The following is a 10,399-nucleotide window of genomic DNA, read 5'->3' on the forward strand; positions in this document are numbered from 1 at the left end:
CATAACCCAATCATTTCTCCTCTAAACCTTCTTGCATTTTTTCACACATGAGTTTTTGATGGATGCCTTACATCCAAATCATAACATTACAGGAATATAAAGATAATGTCTGACTGATAAAGCTCGAGCCATGTTATAGGATCCTTGAAAGCAAGTATGAGATGCTGATATCAAGTCACAGACCCAAGGTGGACACATCAAACTGTGTTAGATGGCAGGCACACTTATTTCTATCCCACTATTTAAGAGACACTAGCTGACACCGGGCATAAGTGAAAATATTTTTAAGTTACCATTTTTAATCAAATTTTAAGAACTTTCCATTTTTTCAGTTATACTTTAACCAGTATCCCAAACAATCCCTGAACACAGAGAAGCGGGTGTAACTGAGAAAACTGCTTGTGCAGGTACTGCTAAATTGCTGTGTAATCAGAGCCTGATTAGGTCTGATTATGGAAGTTCTCTTTAATGAATACAAATGTTTGCTAGACTGTTAATATTCCTTTTTATATCGTTATGTATTCACTGTATAATGGTCCTTTGTGAAGCACTGAATAACATTCATTTTCTTTTGAATCTCAAATGCTTGAAGTTTTCATCTAAAAAAAAGGCTAAAAATAAATGATATTAATGAATCCTAAGTTTATCTGCAAAAATAATTAACTAGTAACCTGAGGCATCAATATACAACAAATGGTCATAATTATGTTGAATCAAGTGTCCTCTTAACAAGTGCTTGTGAAGCTTATTTATGCACATATAGGTCAAGCAATGCCCCATAAACAATGGACAGGAGTATCAATGTTGATGAATTTTCTTTATTTGTAGAGGAATAAGCAGGATAGCCTACATCATCTTTCTAACACCAAACTATCAGCTTATAACAGAGAATATGTGATAATAAGTGAAAGGAAGAGATGTTATGTATCTGTGGTTCTTACAGTTGTAATCCTGGGGGTTCAAATTGATGTTTCTCTGAAAAACAACAACAAAAATAAATAAATAAAGCAACTGCAATAGTGAGGCTCTTAAAGACATCAACTGTCTCATATTAAATTCACCAATTTGATGTAGATACTGCCATTTCTGTAAAGCTTACTATCCCTTTACTCTGTGCTAGAAGGATTACCATTTCCTTTGACCTTTTCAGGAACTTATTTATTTTTTTTCAATTTTACACCATTTATCTGAGTTAATCCCTCCTTAGTGTGCATTCATCCTACTTTCAAACATACATGTATTTCTTATTTCTTGATTTCACTACTAAGAATATATTCAGATTTATAATCTATACTCAAATACTTAGCTTCTTACTGCTCAAAATAACCATTCTGAATATGTAATATATAATATGTAGACTATGCTATTAACATAGTGCATATAACAATGTATACTTAGAGCACTTAGCCCTGTCACCAACAGGTAAAAAGTAGTTCAGTGCACTTTGATCTCCATCCTTTCCCTTACCTAATTCATATCCATACTTCACAAATAAATGCCTGGAGCTATTGCGTCAAATTTTCACATCATCAGTTTTAAATCTGCTTCGCTATTCCATGCTCTACAGAAATGTCTTCATCAAAAATCACCAGTGACCTGCATCTAGTCTCAGCCCATCTGTTATCATTCTTCTCTCCATGAGCTTTCAAATGCATTTCACACTCTTAATTATTGCCTCTTTCCTGAAAAGCTTATCTCCCTTGGTTTCCATGACCCCATTTCCCTTTTCTTACTCCATTTTCTTCATCTGTACTTATTAGACCTAGAAAATCAATTAGCTAGTTAAGCAAAATTTTGTAATACATCATAAGTATTATAAATAAATTGACAAGAACCATCTAATTTTGTTGATTAATTTTACTTCTATAACTTACATTTATGAACATCTGTTAAATGGGCTGGTCTGATGTTATTCAGATAAATTTAAATGGAAAACTGTGGAATATAAGATTATTTTCAATTTTATTTAAAAAAAACTGTCATCCAGCTTACATGTAATTCATATACAGAAATACATCATATCATAGGAAGTTTGATGAAGGACATAAAGCATATATAATGTTAAATAAGAGAAATGATTGGGTAAGTGATATAGGTTTGTTGCCAGAATATCACCTTTTTTCCTACAAGAATTTTCTATTTGGGAAACTTTCAACATCACTAGAACTGCATTTTTCTACTCATATCAATCAAAGTTCCCATTCTGATTCTTCTTCTTGTCTGACATGTCTCCTTTAATTAGTGTCATCAATATTACTCTCACAATGATAGATTTTTTTTTTAAATTCTAAACAAGGTAAAACCCAACTAACTCAATTTGCCTTTAAATATTTTCATTCAAAGTATTAAATGCACAGTTTTAATAGAAATAAAATCAATTTATTAAACACTAATAAAACCACCGTGAGTGATGCTAAACCTTAGGAAGCATATTAAATTTCTGGAGCATTTGATAAAACACTTTCCAACATTTTCTCATGTGAAGCTATCAAATAGGATTGTTTGCTTTTATTTTTTAATCAAATATCTCAGTATCATGTTTTCCACTGTATTAGATTCTGTTTGCGACATAGTATACATCAAAGGAATCACCTCGAATGTGGGGGAAGTGGAATCAGTCATACGTGGAAATGACTGTAACACAAATAAAGATGAGTGGTCAGGCCAAATAAAATGGGTTTAAATTATAGAAAGGAAGATTATTTCATTTGAGAAAAGCTTAAAGTATGATTTGAGGAAAAGAAGCAAAGAGTAAAGAAATAGATTCTAAATTTTTGTTCAGTGTAAGGAGCTACATAGAGAACCACAAGGAGATTATGAGAAAGATGGCTCACTCTGGTTGCAGGAACCACAGCATCTTATGGTTCTTTCTTATTAAGGTTTCCCCCCTTCATTCACAAATATCTCATCCCAATCAAAAAGACACTCATTATTTATATATTGTGAGAAGTTTTATTTACATATTCTTTAATAATAATTCCAAAAGCTTCATGAAACATTTGTTTTTCTTAATTAGAGGTGAGGCATTTGAAACTAATAATGGTTATATAACCAAGATTCAAACTGTGGTTTGATTTTGAAAAGACCACATAAATTGAATTTTTTTAAAAAAATGTGTTATGATATAAATAAATAATAATGCATGCTATCTATTTATTTATTATTTACTTCATTGGTTATCTTCTCTAGATTATCACCACCCACATATTCTAAGCCCTCATGTCTTGTTTTTGCATAATTCTTTACTTCTACTGCTAGAATTTTAAAGCTAGATGATCCTGGAATGACACTGTAAACTCATGAGAGAAGTCACAGGAAGTGAATTTATTCAACAAAGTTGCATAGCTAGTCATTATCAAGCATCACAGCCAGACACAGGAGCCTCCATCCCCATCTCGAGTATTGTGCTCTCCATTTTACTCTTCTATTAACATTATCTCTTATATATGGCAACCATGAATGTTCTTAAATATTGTTTTGTTTTTCTCATCACACTGTCACTAAATCCCCATATTAGAGCCCTAGTCTTAACCCTTTTGTCTTTGAATTTACTTCCTTTTAGTATATTTCAAGAACCATCATTTCCACTACTCATTAATTCCTGTGAGGAACTAAATACATCAGATGGAAAAGAAACGCATCTTGCACCCAAATTGAAGCAGACATGTGTTTTACCCTGGCCTGTGCCTTCTCTAACTCTTATAAGAATGGAAGTGGTGCTTCTTGGCCTTCTACTTGTGTTATTAGTCCTGCACTATGCTCTTTGCATTATGATCCCTGCTCTGTCCTGTAGTTTTTTCCAACTCTGACTCTGTTTCTCTCTCTTTTGGCAGTAATTAAAACAAGTATAAATCTCCCTCAACTGATCAGGAAAGATAGAGATAGAAATAAGAGATAAAGATGGAGGGGAGGGAAGAAAGGAGGGAGAGGAAGAGAGAGAGACCTTCCTGGAATTTGATCTACAACACATTTAATCTACAACACATTTACATCTAATCTTTTCAGAGGAGATGACCAGCTGTCTCCAATTCCTCACTTCCCACTAATTTCTCTGTTTACACTAATATAGAATTCAGTGTCACACCTCTAGTAAAAATTTATGTGATATGGTCATTGTGACCTCCTCTGATGTTTTTCAGTCTTTATTTTACTTTATTTCTCCACACAGGAACTGAGTTTGACCATGTTCTTATTTCTGAACCACTCTATATGTCCTTGGTGGGCTATAATAACAGTATTTGAGTTTTACTCATTACTTCTGTGAATTTCTTCAGTCACCATTTCTAGCTTCTACTTTAATATAAAGTCATCTAATATTAGATCTCATGGGTTCTGTATTTTTCCTCTGTTTAGAATAATTCAGACTATATAGCTCTGGCAATAATCATCATCTATATGTCAACACCTGTTTTTATTTTCTTTTGTTTATTTTTTAAGATTCTAAATTTTACCCAAACTACTCATGAGTGCTCTATTTGGATATAAACTAAGCAGTTTTTAAAATCAATATTTTATCACTTTTTACCTAAAACTTAAAATTTCTCTGTGTATTTGTTAATATCAATTGAGAATAATTGTGTGATTTTTTTTGTGGTATCTTTATTCTTTTCCATTTCTGATTTGTCCATTTTTACACTAGTATCATGCAGTTTTAATTACTGTTGCTTTGTAGTATAGCTTGAAAATGGTAGTGTCATGGCTCTACATATGTTTTTTGTGCTTGTGGTTGAGTTATGAATTTTTGATGGTTTCATATGAATTTTAAGATTGATATTTCTATATGTATGAGAAATATAAGTGGAATTTTGATAAGGGTTCTATAGAATCTATAGATTACTTTGAGTAGTATGGGAATTTTAATCACATTAATGCTTCCAATGCATGAAAATGGGATGTCTCCCATTTTTAACTATCCTTTCAATTTATACCTTTAAGTTTCTGATCATGATGAATATGGTAATTAACTTTATCTACCTCTTCCACATGTGTTCATAAATCACCACTTTGTGTCTAATCTGTCAATAAACAAAAAAGGCACATAAAATTATATCTTCACAATCAATATGCTCAGTTAAATTTGAATTTCAGAAAATGTTTTATTTCATTTAATAAAACATAAAAGATATAAACATATATTAAAATAATACTAAAAATTATTTCTAATTCATATGAAATTTACATTTAACTTTCAGTTTCACTTTTATGTTTTGTGTTTTTTTCCCTAAATCTGGTAACCTTGCATCACAATGCATCTCATGTCTTCTTTTCTATTGTAGTGTATACTTTGTGTAGATAGGGAATGTGCATTCTTTGGTTAATGCTGTCACTCTATCACTCTAGTATCTACTGTATATGTGACAGTTAACTCCAGTTTACACTGGCTGAATTGTTTATATATGTGGTATTCAAATTTCTTAAATGTATATAGTAATTTGCTTATACATAATTATCTTTACTACTCACCCTAGGAATTTCTTCCCATTAGTGTGTTCATTCAAACCTAAGCACCTGTATTTCTGCTGCTGCCTGTTAGAAAGCTCCAGAACTCCTAATAGTCAATTTAAGGTGCAAACTTCTACTAAAGTCATATATGGGACCTATTCATCACTGGAATCCTTCTTTTAAAATACTTTTAGTCTTTCCTATGTTCAGTTATTTTATTCAACCTACAAAACTCTCAAAGTTTCCAGAAAAATAGTATTATTTTCTTAAAAAAATATAATTCTAAGGACTTATATTAGAACTGATTACACAAATTCTTGTTTTTAAAGTAGTGACAAGGTAATTCACTCTTGACCTCTACAGAGTTTCCATTTATCTGGCAAAGATCCAAGTTGATTCTAAGGTGTATAGCATGGGTTAATATGTACATGTTTCTGTGTGTGTGTGTATGTGTGTGTGTGTTTTTGAGGGTTTGAGGAGATAAGGTGGACCAGTAATTGAAAATATTGGCTCATAGTTGAACACTAAAATGTGTGTTAAGGACTAGAACTTGATAATATATATGCTGATGTCACACACAACTATTTTTATAATGGAATCCTAGGAAATATTATTGAATTCCAAAGAATCTCATGATTATAATAATCACTGCTATAAAGATTGTGGGTTTTTTATTTAAATACCTAAAATATATATTTTGACTAGGAATGCATTGTAACTCTTATTCTTCATATTTTGAATCAGACTCAATTGTTTAAAAATATTTTCTATCCATTGTTGATTGAATAAGTTCCTTGCAAAACTCTTTGCTTTGGCATAGACTTAGGACTAGGTCATATATCCAAAGAATGATGCTTACATGACCTAAGACAAATAAAAATTCTCTGACTCAAAGAAGATTTACAGAAGGAAGAATATACATTAAGATATCAAACAATTATTTAAGTTGGGTTATTTTTTCCTGATTTTATCCTCTATTATATGTTATTTTTCAAAAGTCATATGCCAAGGACCAAATATGTAACTGCAATTATTGTAACTGCAATCTTAATACACTTTGTATGCACTACCTCTTCCTAATCTTCTGCTTAACTCTCTTATTTATCTCCCAAATAACTGATGAAAGAACCCTAAATTGCTTGTACTATTTTGTATAGAAATGTTTCCATATAGCTCAATAGTAATGTTTTCAAAACAATTCTAGGGAAACCTTTTGATGTTTTCAATATGTTGTGGTGTCCTGATTACTATAATTTATAATTCCACATCTTTCTTAAAGATTTTTCTGAAATATTTGCCTTATACCTTTACTACAATAAACATTTGTTTTTTATCCCCAGATTTTTGTCTTCAAGTAAAATACAATGCATAGCAAACATATAACTTTTTTTTCCCCACATTTCAGTATCAGAGAGTAGCCAAGATAGAATGTTTGCACTTTGACATTTGTCTTGACAGACTGATGACCCAACGCTTGCAATTTGGGGAGACGTTTGAAGCACAGTTACAGCCTTTAGCCAGTTTGTATCAGGAATTCACATTTATGAGATTAAGTATAGCCCTTGATTGTTTTTATACATGTACTATTGCCCGGATGGCATTCATTAGCTCTTGTTTATTGTCTATAACTTTATAAGCTCTCATAGAAGTAGTGTTTTTGATGTAGCATGTAATCACAAATTTATTGAATTCAATTTGTAGAATTTAAGATACTTTAAGATACTTGAAGTTTGAAGCCTTTAAGTTACAGTTTTAATTGAATGGAGTCCTCCATAATCACTAGAGCTATGCATTTCTCTAAAACACTGCTCTTTTATTTTCCTCCCATCTGTCACTCAACCCATCTCCATTTTAAAACTGTATATTATATAATTAGTTATTCTAACAAAATCTCAACAATTTGGCAGTGTTTTAATTTACATGATATCAATAACAAATAATTGACTCTATAACTCATTTGAGGTCAAAATATTGCAGAAACTTCCTTTTCTTCTATGAAAATATTTTTTTTAAATGTGAGTTTTATTTTTTCATGGTTAGTTGGTCCAATATCTTCATCTTTTACCTAAAAACAACAGCACTTAATGATGGCACTTTGAAGACTAGACTCAGTATATTTATATGGGTACATTCTTTAGGAAAAAAAAAACTGGGTATAAGATACCTATTTTGTGGGCTTTAGATTAGATTGTTCTATAGATTATGTTTGGCTGTTCAAAAATCTATGATTTTTTTTTTTCTAATTCAGTGAGGTTTATAGGCCATCTGATTCAATTTGCTTGTTCACTGTTTCATCAAATATATAAGAACTCTATTTTTACAGGTTGGAAAACTAAGGCCTAGAGAGTGAATGTGATCTGTGGACCAAGGTTAATGAATAAATCAATCATAGAGCCAGCAGAGAAACTCATACATAACAAACAACTTGTACTTACTGGAGTCTAGGCAAAATAGCTAATATATAGAATTTTCTTTAATCATTATATCAATTCTATAAAGTAATTATGATTATTCCCATTTTAAAAATTTAAAAAATTGAGGCCAAGGGAAACTGGAGTCAAATTCACATAGACAGCATACCATGGGAACCAGTATTCAGTTCTGTCTGAACACAAAGTTGTAGTCATGCACACCATGAAGGATTCATATATGGTCAACTTAAAGGAATTTGATTAGTATATAAATTGAAAGAAAAGAATAAAAATATTCAGGTGTGCTTTACTCATGTTCATATCTAGCACCAAAGAGGATTCCCACTTCAGGAGAGCCAATGATCATTATCTCACACTCATTCTCCTTCTTTTTCTATTTGTACTGTTCTTCCTAACATCACTACTATGGTTATCAGGACTGTTACTATTGAACTGTTACTAATAGTACTACTATTGCAACAGTACTATAACAGAAAATTTTGTGCACAACATTTGTCAAACAGCTTTCCAAGTTCTTCAACTTAAATTTGTAAGTCTCAGACAAGATAGAATTTTTTCTTATAATCCATTTTAAGGAAGAAGTAAAAAGCATATAGAGGTTAAAAGATTTGCTTGTGGACACAGTGGATATACTTAAGCCACATGCCATATACAGCCAGTGACCATTAGAGCTTGCAATCGAAATAAACACATCCCATCATCAAAATTATCCTTAGGCACATAAGCACAGAAACATAGAATTAATCCCTTTGGTTAAAATGTGTTCTGTTATTCATTCAGCATAGAGTATAGTTTTAATTCATGCTCATATATTTCTGAATTTCTTTGTGAAACTAAAGTCAAATGAATAATTATAAAAGATTTTATGAACAATTTGTTCTTCAGATACAAATCAATAATAGATTAATATATCAGTTATAGATGAAATTTTCATAAATATGAAACATACTCCCTTATTTTTGCCACCCACAAGTATTATTTCTCACAGCATACACAAAAGCTCATTTATCATGAACAAGTTTTGAAAAAAAATAAAGATCTAGAAGAACACTTGTGGGAAAATGTTCAGAGTTGGGGATGTTGTCACTTCCTTAGGTTACTTGGCCAAATCATATTTCAACTTTTTAAAATTGATTTGTCTCTTCTAACAACTAGAGATAATTCTGTTTTCATAGTATTACTGTTAAGACAAAATTAAGCTAAATATTAAGCATTTTCACTCATGGGAGAAATGTTTTTTAAAAAAACCTTCCTTTTGTTTCTTTGGGTCACACATCATTATCTGAGTTTTTGAGAATACAGAAATTAGTAATACAATTAAGTGGGACATGTGGGTTTGTGAGTCTGTGTGTGTATATATATGTGAGTTTTGTGTGTGAGAAAATGATACTTACAGAAAAATCGGGATAACATTTTGTTCAATTCTTCCTGTCACATTTTAGGTAAACATACTAAGGCCTGACTCAAGAAATAGAATAAGAAGGACTAGCAAAAGTAAAAGTAATAAATTATCATTACCATAAAATACTGTCAGGAAAATATATATATTCTGGAGACTACAGGGCATGCCACCCAAACTACTGCCTCTAAAATGAGCTATGAAAGTTCAGAGTACAGTTCAAAGACCAGATTACAAACACAAATGAACAGTTCTCCTATCACAAAACCAGCCTCTTTGGAACTGTAAAATTATTCATGAGAAAATTTTAAATCCGTTTAGATATAGTTCCCAAAATTTCATGTCATTTCAGAAAAGTTATGAAAAAAAGTCAACCAACTGCTATTTCCTACCCTTCTTTGTTTATTAAATATTTTTTACCTGGAGAGTCTGCATAAAATAACTGAATTCATAGCAATTTATAAGTCAATTCATTGTAACAGCCCAGAGACCAAGATGATTAATGTGAATTCCTTAATGTATTCAAAGTGATGTGTCTCCATGCAAAATATTCGTTCTCAATTCTGCATATAATATACTCCACAACACCTTGCCAAGCACAAAGATTGAATCCTAATAAATAATAGAATTTATCAGAGTAATATAAGGTAGCATAACTTTATAACAAGGACCTTCAAAAAACATGAACTTTATGAAATATTTTTTTCTACATTCAAACATATGTCACTTAAGCTTGTGAGAAAATGTGATATCTTCTTATTAAGCATAAATTTCCAGAATTGAAATGTAATTTTCTTCAGAGAGTTTGTGAATAGTGGATTTATTTTCTTACATTCTACTTAATTTTAATAAAGTATTTTAAAAGCTTCTAAATCTAAAACAGAAATAAGGACAAATGCAATGACTACTACCCAGCATAAAGCATAGTTTTAGTTTATGCTCATATATTTCTGAATTTCTTTGTGTAACTAAAGTTAAATGAATAATTATAAGAGATTTTATGAACAATTTGTTCTTCAGATACAAATCAATATAGATTAATATATCAGTTATAGATGGACTTTTCATTAAATACAAAATATACCCCCTTATTTTTGCTACCCACAAGTATTATTTCTCACACCAT

This window comes from Marmota flaviventris, chromosome 4, assembly GCF_047511675.1.
Source record: "Marmota flaviventris isolate mMarFla1 chromosome 4, mMarFla1.hap1, whole genome shotgun sequence".
Lineage (NCBI taxonomy): Eukaryota > Metazoa > Chordata > Mammalia > Rodentia > Sciuridae > Marmota > Marmota flaviventris.